Below are 14761 nucleotides of genomic sequence, written 5' to 3' on the forward strand. Positions count from 1 at the left end.
CCAGGTTTGGTGATCAAAATTTTCAACCCATACATGGGTTAATGATCCACTGAATCAACAGATAATTAAGCTGTGTATGGCCATCTTAAATGTCATTGTTCTACTTTCAAATTTATCAGATTTGTCAAATTTATGACACATAATGGCAAATATGACCTATTATTTCTACATCAAAATCTCACCCTAGCTTTAAAGCCTTTAGGCAAGTGCCACAAACACTGGAACTTGCTATGTAGCTCACATTCAATGACATCCTGATCCTTGACTTGAACATTTTTGGAGTCCTAATCCTTGCATAGCATACAACAGAACCCCAATACTTACCCAGTTTTCACTGGAAGGCCAATGCTTGCCCAGCTTTAACTGGAGCCCTAACCGTTGCATAGCATACACCAGAACCCCAATACTTACCCAGTGTTCACTGGAAGGCCAAAGCTTGCCCAGCTTTAACTGGAGCCCGAAACCTTGCGTAGCATACACTGGTACCCTGATCCTTCCCTAGCATACAATTTAACCTCAATACTTAGTATTTGATGGAATCCCAATCCTTGCCTGCCCTCCATAAAAATGTTCTACTCTTTGCACATCTTACACAAACCATAATAATTTAATGGTGTGTAAAAACTTTGAATAACAAAATCCATACATTTTGGTTTTGCAGAATCCTCCACAAAAGACTTGGATTAATAACAAACCAAATCCAAACCCAAATTTTCATATTAAGAATGTGATAAAAGGCCAGAGGTACAAGGCAAGGATGCCCTCTCTCCCCCTTACTATTTGCTCTGGCCATTGAACCTCTAGCAATACAAATCAGACAGTCTTCCACATTGGAGGGATAGCGCTTTGGGCCAGTGGAAGATGTGGGACCATCACTGGATATTCTAGCCACCATTATAACACAGTTTGGGAGGTTGTCAGGACTGCGGGTCAACTGGGATAAATCTGCCTTACTTTGAGTTGACCCAACACCCCTTCCTGCCTTACCGCGGGAGATCCCCATAATAGTGGTGGGGGAATTTAAATACCTTGGAATCAACATTAATCCAGATTTACGCACCTTTATACCACGCAACCTTGAACCAGTTGTATCCTCCCTCATACTTCCATTGACACTCTGGGGGAGAATTAACATTTTTAAAATGGTCTATCTGCCACGGTTTTTATACATATTTCACAACTCACCTATTCATATTCCAAAGGGTTTCTTTAAGACTGTTAACCAGATTTTAGTAAGGTTTATATGGGGAGGCAGAACGCCCAGACTGGCCTGGTGAAAACCTACCCCCTCCACGAAAGACGGGCTTGCCAGATTTATACCTCTATTACCTAGCCAGCCAATTGCACTATGTTAAATGGTAGTTCGATCCCTATAACCCGAACACAACACTTCAGGCACTGGCTATGGGGTCACTAGAAGGACTTAGGCACCTTCCATACAGGGCGACCACTGACCATGAGAAACTCCCAGCTGTTATGACAACCCGAGAAAGGCCTGGAACTTGGCACTCAAACTATATCCCCAACTAATCCCTCATCTTTAATGCCTAACGTGCCATTATGGGTTGATTCCCTGCCTTCCCCAATTCCATAAATTCCCTGATTTTCTCTACTGGCCGCATAAACACGGCAGGCACTTACAAGATGTGCTGGATGGTACCACATTTGGCTCTTATGAGCAAGAAAAACTTGCGGAGCCCAATCTGTCCCAATTTAGGTATTTTCAATTTAGGCAGGTTTTCCAAGCCCAATTTGGAGGAATGGAAATACAAACCTCACAACCCCAAATTGAAATGGTATTATGGTCTCCTAACCTAACCAAACTAACATCTACTCTGTATAAGACCTTGTTGCAAATGCGCCCCCAACGCTTTAAGGCAGCATATCAGAAATGTCTAGCGGATATCCCAGAACTCTATGACAAGGAATGGGAGGAAGCTATAGGCAGAAGTTATGGTCATCTCTACTTATACAAGACAAACTAGTTCAATTTAAATGGCTCCACCAATTCCACCACTGTGCGATTAAAGCCCATGGGATGTAATACAATTGCAATATGTCATAGGTGTGGGGCAGAAGGAGCGACCTTTGTGCACATTGCTTGGTCGTGTCCACCGGTATCCAAGTTTTGACCGAAGTTATGAATATTTTAGCAGATACATTAGATTTGCCCAAGCTACTGGCCCCACAGGTGTGCATATTAGGAGTCATAGATGAAATCATATACACTAATCATTGCCAGAGTCACATACCGAACACTGCTCTACAATGCCAAGAAAATAATTTCTATGGCATGGATGGGCCCGCACCCACAGTACAAAACTGGATAACATTGGTAAACCAAAATCTGCCTCTCATCAAACTCACCTTATTAGCCAGAGGCTCACTAAAGAGATTTGAAAAAACATGGAGTCCATGGTTGGAGGCGGGGCTGGGGGGTCAGGGCTCCCTAACACTAAAAAAATTTCATGTGCAATTTGCTGTTTATGTTCAAGGTCAGTGAGAGGGACTTGGGAAGTAAGAGCTGTACCTAGAGGTATGAATATTTGAACTGTACTTAAGATGATGAGTAGGGATGGGTGAATTTTTTCGCCTTGTTTCGCCAAAAAATTGACACCCATAGACTTGTATGGCGTTGTGCGTCAAAATAAAAAGACGCGCATCAAAACAATTTCGCCGCGCGAAATGGGCGTCGGCGTCATTTCGCCGGCGGCAAATTTTTGGCGAAACTAAACGGGTCAAATTCGCCCATCCCTAATGATGAGTGTATCAACTAAATTACTAAACAAATGTCTAAGTAAATATTTGGTTCAAACCCTGTAATAGAAACTCAACTGCATTTATGGCATATGTATTGTTTTATGTTTGATGTGTTATAAAACAATAAACATTTTACCTATAAAAAAAAAAAAAAGAATGTGTAAAAGGCCACTAGTCGATAGCTAGTCACATGACTGTAAGGATTCGGATTTGGTCCAGTTTCCTTCAGAAATTCCTGGCATGCAGTCAAATCCAAAACTGAATCCATGATCAGGTACATCCCTGCCAAAATGGCTTATGATAGCCCATCATACACATACTAGGACTTAACCCTTGTAGTGTTGGTTGGGTTTCTCATTGTATGTTAGAGACCCCCAGGCACTGACAAAGGAAAAAAGGAATAAGAGATATCTTAATGTGCCTCTTATACAAAGCACTTGTATATCTGTGCAGCCATCAGAACAGACATATAAATGAAGATTTATATGTAACGTGGGGGGGGGTAGAGGGTTCTACAAACAGGATATGCAAAGGCATAAATTAAATCAGAACATTGCATGAGAAGAAATAGACTAAGATGCAACCTGTTTCAATCAAAAGCTTGCTTTAGGGTTATTTATAAACGCTCTGTCTAATCCAGCTTGTAACTGTAATACAGAGCTGCCAAGAGAAATTTAAAACACACATTCCCAAATCAATAGTCATTTGCCAACTCCACTCACTTCCATTTTTTTCGGCTCAGAAAAAAATATATATAATTTGCTGCTACATCATAGCAATTTTAGTCAATTAAAGTATGAAAGGCATTTAACGTTTGTCAGGGGCAGCTGAGGGGGGGGGACTGTTCCCTGGGGACAGGTCAAACTGCTTCGCCAGCAAAGGGGCCACTTACATTATTACGCTCTAATGGGACAGTGCACAAACAAGGTTCAGTACTACTGCAATTTTATTTTAAGTATTACATTTTGTGTCTTTCTTTTTTCTGCTTTTCTGATAGCGCCTACCTAAGCAAAAGCCCTCACTTTCATATAAATGAGAGGGAGTTTTGGAAAATTTTACAGACAAAAATATCTATAAATATATGTACACACAGGAATTATTATTGCCCTTATTTGCCCTTGAATGTGCAGTAAATTATTACTTTTCTCAACAGAATCTCTACAAATTCAGATCCATACTTATGAGTTTGATCCGCCATGTTGTTTGACACAGCAGAGGCCTCGACAGACTTTCAAAAGTATTTAGTAGAATTAGATTGTGTTATTCTCTTTACCACAAAAAAGTTGCTCCAAAAAAACACTTGCAACTAAAACGTATAGTTTAATGCAAAATAATAGTTACTCTAATTCTTTATCTACAAGTAGGTCCTTCCGCAGATACGAGGGTGCCCATTCCGATTAGAAGAAAGGAGGTTCCATCTAAATATTTGGAAAGGGTTTTTTCTTTTACAGTGAGAGATGTGAAGATGTAGAATTATCTCCCTGAATTAAGAGGGGATTGGATGGCTTTTTAGCAATTTATTGAAAAATAGCTCAGTGCAAGTTAGGCCAGGGACTGGTCCGAGTACCATCTTGATGTCAAGAATAGTGATCAGCGAATTTATTCGCCAGGCGCAAATTCACGCGAAACCACCACGAAAATTCGCCGGCATAAAAAAAATGGATGCCGGCATCAAAACGAGACGCCAATGCCGTTTCGCAAATTTTTCGCCGAAATGCCCCAAATTTGCCCATCACTAGTCAAGAAGCAATTTTTTATTTTTTTTGCCTTCCTCTGGATCAATTAGCAGTTTGGCCAAAAAGAGTTGAATTTAATGCAACCTAACTTACTATGTTAGGCATTTCCTGAGGGTACAATAAGCTTTGTTCTCATAAGTAACAGTTAGGGTTGCCACCTTTACTAAAAAATATTACCGGCCAGTGGGGGCGGGGACCAAAAGGGGGCGGCCTGTGATGCAAAAGGGGGCGGGGCTACGCAGTGTGCCGCAAAAGGGACGGAGCAACATTGCAGAGATGGAAAAAAAGGTAAGTTCTTTGCAAATTGGGGGCAGGCCAGGGGCTTTTTTGAAAGGGTATTACAAATTACCGGCAACTGCATTGCCGGTAAATTTGTAATACCGTACCTTGCCCCGGCCTTGGCAGGTGTTTTACCGGCTAGGTCGGTAAAATACCGGCCGGGTGGCAACTCTAGTAACAGCTTATATAAGGGACATTAAAAGAAAAGCCCTACTCATAAATGTAACATAGTAACATAGTAAGTTAGGTTGAAAAACGACACATGTCCATCAAGTTCAACCTTTTAACTCTTTTTTAACCTGCCTAACTGCTAGTTGATCCAGAGGAAGGCAAAAAAAACAAAACAATTTGAAGCCTCTCCAATTTGTAGCAGTGTTCCATTTTACAGACATCTTGGACAAGAGAAATGTCTTCCATGTTATACAAAAGAAGGTAGTACTGCACAACTGCCAATTTCCTATGCCAAAACAGATGAGACATAGGATCTACTTGGGGCAAACCAGCTTGAATGGGGTCCTGTGATATATTCCCACCTCCATAACCCATTCCCGCAGCCTAGGTAAGTGGTATAAAGTGTTTTTTTCTACACTTCTGGCTTATTACTGCTGCATTCAGGTTTGTCCCTTCATTAAAAAGCTAAGGCGTCTCCCCAGCAGACATGCACAGCCCAGATCATCCAATGTGACAGCTTTTCTAAATATACAGGATGATAATACACCCTAATCAGTCAACCAATAAGGTGAAAAAACAAAATACTGTATACAGGTGGCCATAGATGTAACAATTACTTTTCACGTGACCATTGGTTGCTTTGTTTAAAAATATAATTGAATGCTTGAATTGTAAGACTTTTTCAAGTTGTCACCTGACAAACGCAGATTTATCGTATTATCAAATAATAACCAGCATAAACAGCCCGAAACTATAGAGAATCCTGAAGGTGCAAAACATGTTCCAATTGTTATAGGGACCATCTGCCATTGATTTCTATATGATTCTGACAGGCTTTAGCTGGAGTATTTTCGGATCCAAATTTTTTTAGCAGCTTGAGAGCTCAAGTTTATTTTTTCCTCTAAAAATTCCAGTTTTGTCCCTTTAAAAAGTCAACCAGAAAAATTTGAGGTTTAATAAATAGAGCTGAATTCAAGTTTTACCCTATCCTCTCTAAACTTATATGTACAACTAATAAGTGTGATCTAGATAAACTGCAACTCTCCTCAGTGATACCAATCAAGTTCAATAGAATATATATTCTATACAAAATCAAACAATACATAGGGCATTTACCAAACCTAATTTCTGTCTGGAAATCATTTTCTTCTAGTGTGGTGCAGAGGTCTCCCCATACAAAACCCATTTTCTTTTACATGTTGTTAAACCCATTAGGTTGACCTAATCAGTTTACATGTTTAATTTGCACCAGCACCAAGTATCAGATCACATGGGGCATCTGTGCACATAATGACCATGGAAATGTATCAATAGGCACATGTGGATCCAGCCTGTCCTGAGTAGTGATGGGCGAATTTATTCGCCAGGCGCTTATTCGTGGCGAATTCCCGTGAGTCGCTGCCAGCGGATAAATTTGCGAAACTGATGCGAAAATTCGCCAGGTGCAATTTCCCCAAAAACGGACGCTGGCGTCCAAAAAAAACGGATGCCGGTGTCAAAAACGGACGGCAATGTTAAAAATGAGACGTCTGCGCCGTTTCACGAATTTTTCGCTGTTTCGCGAATTTCGCTGGAAATTCACAAATTTTTCAGCTATGCGAACCGCCCCAAATTCACCCATCACTAGTCCTGAGTTATATTATTTGGGGAGGCCACGATTTTACAATGCATAGGCTGCTGAGTAGTTAAGTTCGCAGCCATATGTGGCCAGTTTTACACAGGTTAGAAGAGATTGGTGTTATAACATTGCTACTACGATCTTCTCCTATAAGAGAACCTGCTCTTAGACTATTAAAAGACTTTACTATGACTTGTTGTGCAGAAAAAAAATATTCTAATAAAAATCTTCTATTAAACCTCGAAGTCCATTCATTCCCTTGCACCTCACTATTTATCTTAACTCTTTTCTATATATTCTTGATCATCATCTCCATTCCTTTGAAAGTCACCACCTTTTCCTATAAACCAACCCCACTATATGACCTAATAACCCATCTCCCATCTCAATTTTATTTCTTGGCCCCACAGCCACCAGAAGTTCTCCATCTTCTTTTCTGCTGATTCACTGCAGATGCTCTTGGCTGCTGGTGGTTAAGATAGCCATACCTGTCCACCTGTCCTATCGCTAAACAAGTGGTTCTATGATGAGTATATCTACACTGAGCTGGGCAATATTAGGCTTCCACACCTCTGGTGATGCATTCTGATGACCTCTGGGCTGGTACAGTACATTCAGCAAACAATACTGCATTTCTAGCTGTATTCTCTTGTAGGCTTTAGTTTTCCTTTAAGTTTTCACTTAAACAGGAGATCTCGATTATGGCCATTTCAAATTCACTTGCGTTGCTCTATTTAAATTACTGTGAGACTATTAAAATATACAGATATAAATAAGGCCATCTATCACAGGCTGTCAGTGCTGACTCGGTGGACAAACTCTGCACCGAAGAGAAGGTACAAACATTACAGGTCAATTGAGGCTGCTGTTCAGTTTTAATTCACTTAATCACCAGAGACATAATTGTCTGCTATTGTAAGTAAAACACTGCAGGGCATGGGTTAAGATGCCTTGTGAAAGGGTTATCCTTCTCTCTTACACCTTTAGTCTGCTACTAGAGCCTGTAGCTTCTCTTCATGCATGAGGAGCAACCAGGATAAATGATATTGCAAGAGATATAGGTGCAGCGGACAGAAGATGGGTCCTGACCTTTCAGAACATGAGTTTGGTTTCCAGATTACCAAAAAGGGCTATCTTGTTTAAAAATAAAATATATGTCTGTGACGATTTTGCAATGTGGCACTATCATCTATGGCTCAGAGGCAAAATCAGATGGGCAAAATCTGGGCACATTAAAGAAGACATATTATGTGAAAAACAAGAATGAACCAGTGTATTATTATTTATTTTTTTTAAATATAGAAGAATTGTGCTAAATAATTAGTATTTCAGGCTGATTTATTGAATATTTCTGCAAAAACCCTAATAATCCCTCCATTCTCATCTAGTTCCTGCTCACTGAATTCCCAGGCTGTGCAGGGGAGCTGGCAGCACTCAACACACTGCACTGTAGGATAGGAACCAATCAACAGCTAGCAGGACCTGATAGGGAACTAAAGCCTGTCTTTGTTTGTGTGACTGCAGGGCTGTGATTGGCTGTCCCCCTCCTACTGTGCTTCTGGCAGGGACTGTTAGGACACCCCCACATTTGAAACACAGACAGGGACCAGAGAACATGGGAGCTCCAATAAAGGGGCTATTTTTGAAGACAACGTTAATTTACAGCCAAATTAATTAAAACCCCCACCATAGTATTCATAATTGCCTACAATATTAGCGAGTTTTCATTTATCTTATATGTCTCCTTTAAACATATTAGATGTTATGATAAAAATAAATATGTAGACAGATCAGTTTTGTTTGCACTGCATTGGTATTTTGCCCTATTACCCTATTACTGGTCACAAGGACTTAGGGCCCAACTTGTGCCTTCAGTGAAAAGTTTACTTCCTGATTTGAATGGGAACCATCTCACATGTGAAAACTGCCTTAAAATGTTCGCCAGGGCCTGCTCTCTGGGACTGGCACATTTGAGCAGGATGTGCAGAGAAGTTTTGGTTATTCTAGCACCAAAAACAAAATAATTACTACAGGTATGGGACCGGTTATCCGGAAACCCGATATCCAGAAAGCTCCGGAATTACAGAAAGGTTGTCTCCCATAGACGTACCTTGTACTTTGTCCAAACTAAGATAACATTAAAGGGATACTGTCATGGGAAAAAAATTTTTTTCAAAATGAATCAGTTAATAGTGCTGCTTCAGCAGAATTCTGCACTGAAATCCATTTCTCAAAAGAGCAAACAGATATTTTCATATATTAAATTTTGAAATCTGACATGGGGCTAGACATATTGTCAATTTCCCAGCTGCCCCAAGTCATGTGACTTGTGTTTTGATAAACTTCAATCACTCTTTACTGCTGTACTGCAAGTTGGAGTGATATCACCCCCTCCTTTCCCCCCCCCAGCAGCCAAACAAAAGAACAATGTGAAGGTAACCAGATAACAGCTCCCTAACACAAGATAACAGCTGCCTGGTAGATCTAAGAACAACACTCAATAGTAAAAACCCATGTCTCACTGAGACACATTCAGTTACATTGAGAAGGAAAAACAGCAGCCTGCCAGAAAGCATTTCTCTCCTGAAGTGCAGGCACAAGTCACATGACCAGGGGCAGCTGGGAAATTGACAAAATGTCTAGCCCCGTGTCAGATTTCAAAATTGAATATAAAAAAATCTTTTTGCTCTTTTGAGAAATGGATTTCAGTGCAGAATTCTGCTGGAGTAGCACTATTAACTGATGCGTTTAAAAAAAAACGTTTTCCGATGACAGGATCCCTTTAATCCTTATTGGAGGTAAAACCAGCCTATTTGATTTTATTTAATGATTATGTTTTATGTAAGGATTTTCTAGTAGGCTTAAGCCTTAAGGTATGAACATTATGGAATGTTATCCAGAAAGCCCCAGGTCCCGAGCTGTAAGGAACTTACCCTGGTGGTCTAGCGGCAGCGGGGTCCACGCCGCGTCCTCGGCTTGGACGCCCGTCGCGTTGGTCCCTGCTCCATGCTGGTTCTGGTCCTCTAGGGCACGCGCGCCGCGTGTGTGCATTATTTAAAGGCGCAGTCGCGCTGGCGTGATGACGCCAGTGCACAATTGGCGCGAAATTCAACAGTTTAAAAGGGGAATTTAGTTTTAAGCAAATTGCCCGTTGTTAGGTTCAATTAGCTTGTTCCTGGGTGTTTGTTCTGTGTGATTCCTGTTTTATCTACTGTGTTTGACCCTTGCCTGCCTGCTTACTACTCTGACCTCTCCAATCCTGACCTTGCCTGTTCTCCGACTATTCTACGATCTCTAATTCTGATTCTGGCCTGTCTGACTATTCTAACTGCTTGTGCTGGCCCGGCCTGCCTGTTCCTGGTGGCTTCCTTTCTTCCAGCTTCCTTGTAAACAGTCATGCCCCATTGCTTGCCAGAACTTACGCCTTGCACCTCTCGTTAAGTCCAGGTGGCATCTGAGTACGCCGAGGGCTCCTCCCGAGGCCAAAGGCGGTCACTTAACTGGTGAAGTACGAGCGGAGACCAGGGTGCTTGGCATCTGTTCTGGTGTTGGATGCTGACCATGACACGAGCATTCTCATACCACCCAACATTTTGGAGATAAAAAGAGGGATAAAATAGTTGCCATGCGCAGTGCGGTGATTTTTTTGACCACACCTATATTTATGGCCACACCCCCTAATTACCATGTTCATTTTACAAAATTTGGTTATGAGAGTTTGAACATTTTTCGGTGAATTGCCCTTTAAGCTGTAAGTCAAAATTGTTACAAAGGTATCTCCTTCCAGACAAACGAGGAATTGCGGGATGAGATGTCAAAAGAGGGGCTGTCCCTCTAAAAACAGTTGGGAGGTATGCATTCTGGATAACAGATCCCATACTGTACTACATACCATTGCCTGTATTTAATAGACATTCATCCATAAAACATACAACTTCAAAAAGCACAATTTACCTATATATTTTACAACTTCAAGTGATACCGACACGTTCCTATAAAACTGCACAACCAGAACCTGACAGACCCTAGGGCAGCATTTCATACATTTGATGATAGTTAGAAAGACCTGGACTATAATATTTTTTTTTTAAATATGTGCTGGATTGAAGTCTGGACTTGCAGCTAAGAGGAACAGCCATTTATTCATCCCACTAATGGTCATGAATTTTGTATAACAGCTGGTAGGTTTGGAGCTGGGCGAGCCCAGTGACTAACCTGAGACAGCTGAGCATTCATACGTTAACCTTCCCACTTGGCGCATGATATGCTCCGTGAAGACAAAAGAGAAGTGGTTTTACTTTCCTTTTCTTCTTTGCACCTGCTCTGAAATGCAGACTGATAACATCCTTGTGGGTTTGTGCAAAGAGACTCTTCAGTGGGGATGCAAAATATGGTCAAAGCAATTTAAGCAAAAATAAGTATAAGAATGAAAATATGTCCGAGTTGGCAGTAGCTATTAGCTTCTGTCTACAGTCTCTGAGAAATGTGTCCACAACAGCACACAAAATTGCAGTTCTCACTTAAAAGTATAATTGCAAACAAGAATCAAAGAAATGCCCTGTGCACAGAATATGTTGTGGTCCTGTATTTCACTCTCAGAAACGACAGAATATGAAACCACACTCAACTCCAGCACACTGCCAGAACCCCAATGTCTCCAGTAACTCCAAATTTTTTAATTATTGTTTTTAAATATATCTTTTTTAATATTTTTAAATAATAATTTCAGGGGTAGGTTTACTATGTTTGTATTTTTTCCATTACTCAAAATCAAACTTTTTAGTGTTAAAAATTGTGTATTTGATCAGGCTAAACCTCAAAAGAAAAAAATATATATATCAATCAAGTGGAAAACCCACAAAAACGCTAATACAAACTTCTCCTTCTAAAAGCTGGTCATGTAGAAGTCAACAGGAGCTGTTCTGTGCAAATTGTAAAATCTTTCTTTGCTTTGAGGTTTTTTTTTGGAAGGGGTTGTCGTTTTTTTTCTTCTATTCCTTCACTCAAAGTTAATGAATTGGCCCCTAAGTGTTTCTTAGTTTTTTTTTATGGTTTTATTTTTTGGATCAGATTGAAAATTTTTCAATTCCAAATGAGTAGAGTTAGGAGTGGTACCAGGTCTACAGGAACAGCAGAAGCAGACCTACTCAAAGGCTGTATTTGTGGATAACTGGAGATTGTACATGAAAAAAAAGAGGGATAGTTCCATTAAGGGTGGGGCTGCAAAAGGGGCAGGGTTTGATGGATTGAGACATTGTCTGGTGGAATACAGGGGCCCCATCATTTTGGAAGACAGCCCTGGTTATGGGTATTCATGGGGGCAGCCATTCAAGCACAGGACACATTGTAGATAACAGATATACTATGTAGAATCCTATTGTATCCTACAAGGCTTATCTGTTATCTGCTGTGTATCCTGCACCTTTTCTCAGCTTTGAATGGCTGCCCCCATGGCTACCAGCAGCTTGTTTAAGGAGTTAATGAACACTTCCTCTACTAGGGTTTGCCAGCTTAATTAGCTTTTTAGGAAACTGAACCCTTTATCCAGAGGATGGCTCTACTGTCTCCCAGCCAAATAAAAGAGGTAGCATGATGATTTAATTATGGCGTGTGCCAATTCACCCGTGGAGGCTTGGGTTAAGTTTCCCGTGCAGGGGTATACGCCTGGTTTCATTTACAGATCACTGACAGTACCAATTTAACATTTAATTATGGGGAGGATTTGGGTCACAAATGGAGGGAGCAGGCAGAGGACATGTGTCATCGGGAAGGAAAGGGAATGTGCTGGCTTGAGCATGGGATCTCAATTGCCTTGACTTACCACAAACATTAATTGTAAAGTGATTAAAGGAAGCTGAATAGAAGATCTTGTTTCACTGTAACAGACACCTGCACTGCGTACTTCTCTCTTACTTAACAGCCAGGCCTTCAAATGAGGCTGTAGCAGCTGTAGTAATTACCTGTCTGTCCGCAAAATTTAGAAGAAGTTTTACTCTTCCTACTGGCAACGCACCACCAACTTGTATGGCCCTAAAATGGTTAACAAGTATGCATGGGTCAGACTAAAATACTCTGGTCATTAGGCATGAAAACTGTGTTATCAATACCTGAAAGGATTACATTTTGAATTTAATAAACAACAGAAGATGAGCTTTGTTGAGCCTAAAAAGCTGTTGAGCCAAAAATATGTTGTTATGTGGGCACAGTAAATGGTACATCCTAATTATCAATACTCTTGCATCTATGACTTGCATGGCATTACAGTGCCGTACATGCAAAGGACTAATTAAGTTCCAATGACAAAATAATTGGATTTATGTATTTAAAAATTCAGGTGTTAAAAAGTTGTGTTACCAAATCTGTGGCAGCATTTTCCTTACTAAGACAACAGAACAGCAACAATTGTATAAGGAAGCTATCCATACACCAACTTGTTGTGGACCGACGTGAAAGGTTATTTTGGGCTGCAGAATTAACAAATTGTATTCTTTAATCAATTCATCTAATAGGATCTGATTTGGTAGGGTCAGTTGTAGCATGGCAGGTCTTTGGTCCTATTAGACATGCCAGTCCACAATTTGGTACTACATAAGATTTTGACAAACAATGCTAAACCTCCTCAGTATCTCCCTACATGTAAACGATGGAAGGCACTTAAGCCTTGATGGCCTCCAGTTTCATACGCACTTCTTGAACATTGTTGAGCCAGTATCGAAGGTGTACTTGGAGAATAATAAATAGTTGTTTACAAAAATTAAGAAAGAAGTAATGTCAATATTATACTATGATCAGGAGCACAGCCCTTTATGCAACATTTAATTCCCACCTGGTCTCAGATGGACTACAGAAAGGATGAATTACATTTCTATGTCAGAATTCATGGGTGTCACACTGGCACTGAGTGAGGTTTGTTTGAATCTCCCCCTTGTTCAGTTTTGGTGCAGCTCCTTTATTTGCCTGTATAAAAGAAGGGAGAATATCACTTGCAAGGAAAAGGCTTACACAGCTTCATGCAAATTCAAGAGAAAAGAGATGGAGAACAGAATGTGAAGGGGGAGTGCAGAATTTAAAAGCAACAGTAAGACAGAAGGAGAGCACAGGACAGAGAAATGAAAAGAGCTGGAGTTCATTTGAGAAAGGAAGGATTAAGTGAAAGGTAAGAGCCCAGTGTGTCCCTACCCTAAAAGGGGAAATCAGAAAAGGAGATAAACTGGAAGGCCATAAAAGAAGGGGGGTATTTTGGGTTTGGTGGAGAAAAGAATTTAAGGGTAGGGACACACTGGGCGATTTGGGGAGATTTAGTCGCCCGGCGACTAATCGCCGCGACTTTCCACGACCAATCTTCCCCGAATGCCTCCCCTCGCTCTGCGCCTGGCTAAAATGAAAAATCGCCTGCGCTAATCACACGCGGCGATTCGTTTTCCGAAGTCGCCCGAAGTTTCCTCGTGAGGCCACTTCGGGCGATTTCGGAAAACGAATCGCCGTGTGTGATTAGCGCCGGCGACTTTTCATTTTATCCAGGCGCAGAGTGAGGGGAGGCATTCGGGGAGAAAAGTCGCTGCGATTAGTCGCCAGGCGACTAAATCTCCCCAAATCGCCCAGTGTGTCCCTACCCTAAATGGCCATAAAAGAAATCTGCTTGATTGGCGAGGTCACCAAAAGAGCAGATCTCTCCTTGATATGCCCTCCTTGAGGTGGGTGATATCGGGCTGATCCAATTGTTGGACCCTAGGGCCCACAATCAGATCACAGCGAGCAGAATACAGGCGTGGGATTGAGGACCACATCAACAAACCAATGTGGTCCTGTCGGAGGGCCTCCTAAGAAAGAGGAAAGGAAAAGAAGAAGGAAGGGCGTGAAAAAGGAGAAGAGAAAGTATAAGAGTAAAGAGAGACCAAAAGAAAAAATGGGCCAAAGTGAAAAATGGACAAAAAATAAAGAAAGGAAATGCTTAATTGTAGGCATTAAAAGGAAGCTAAACACTACTGCGCAACCTCACTTTCTTCTATGGTTTGAGTACAAATCCCAGCATACTTATCATATTATCAAGGGTTAAAAACTACTGGGAGATGTAGTCCAGCAACATCAGGGACTGACATGTGTGCAAGGCCTGGGGCGCCAAAGCACAGGCTCTATAGATGCAAGGCCCTTTGGCAAGAGGAAAGTCTGCCTTTTGGAGGGAAAGCAACAACAGATA

Source organism: Xenopus laevis, chromosome 3S, assembly GCF_017654675.1.
Source record: "Xenopus laevis strain J_2021 chromosome 3S, Xenopus_laevis_v10.1, whole genome shotgun sequence".
Taxonomy (NCBI): domain Eukaryota; kingdom Metazoa; phylum Chordata; class Amphibia; order Anura; family Pipidae; genus Xenopus; species Xenopus laevis.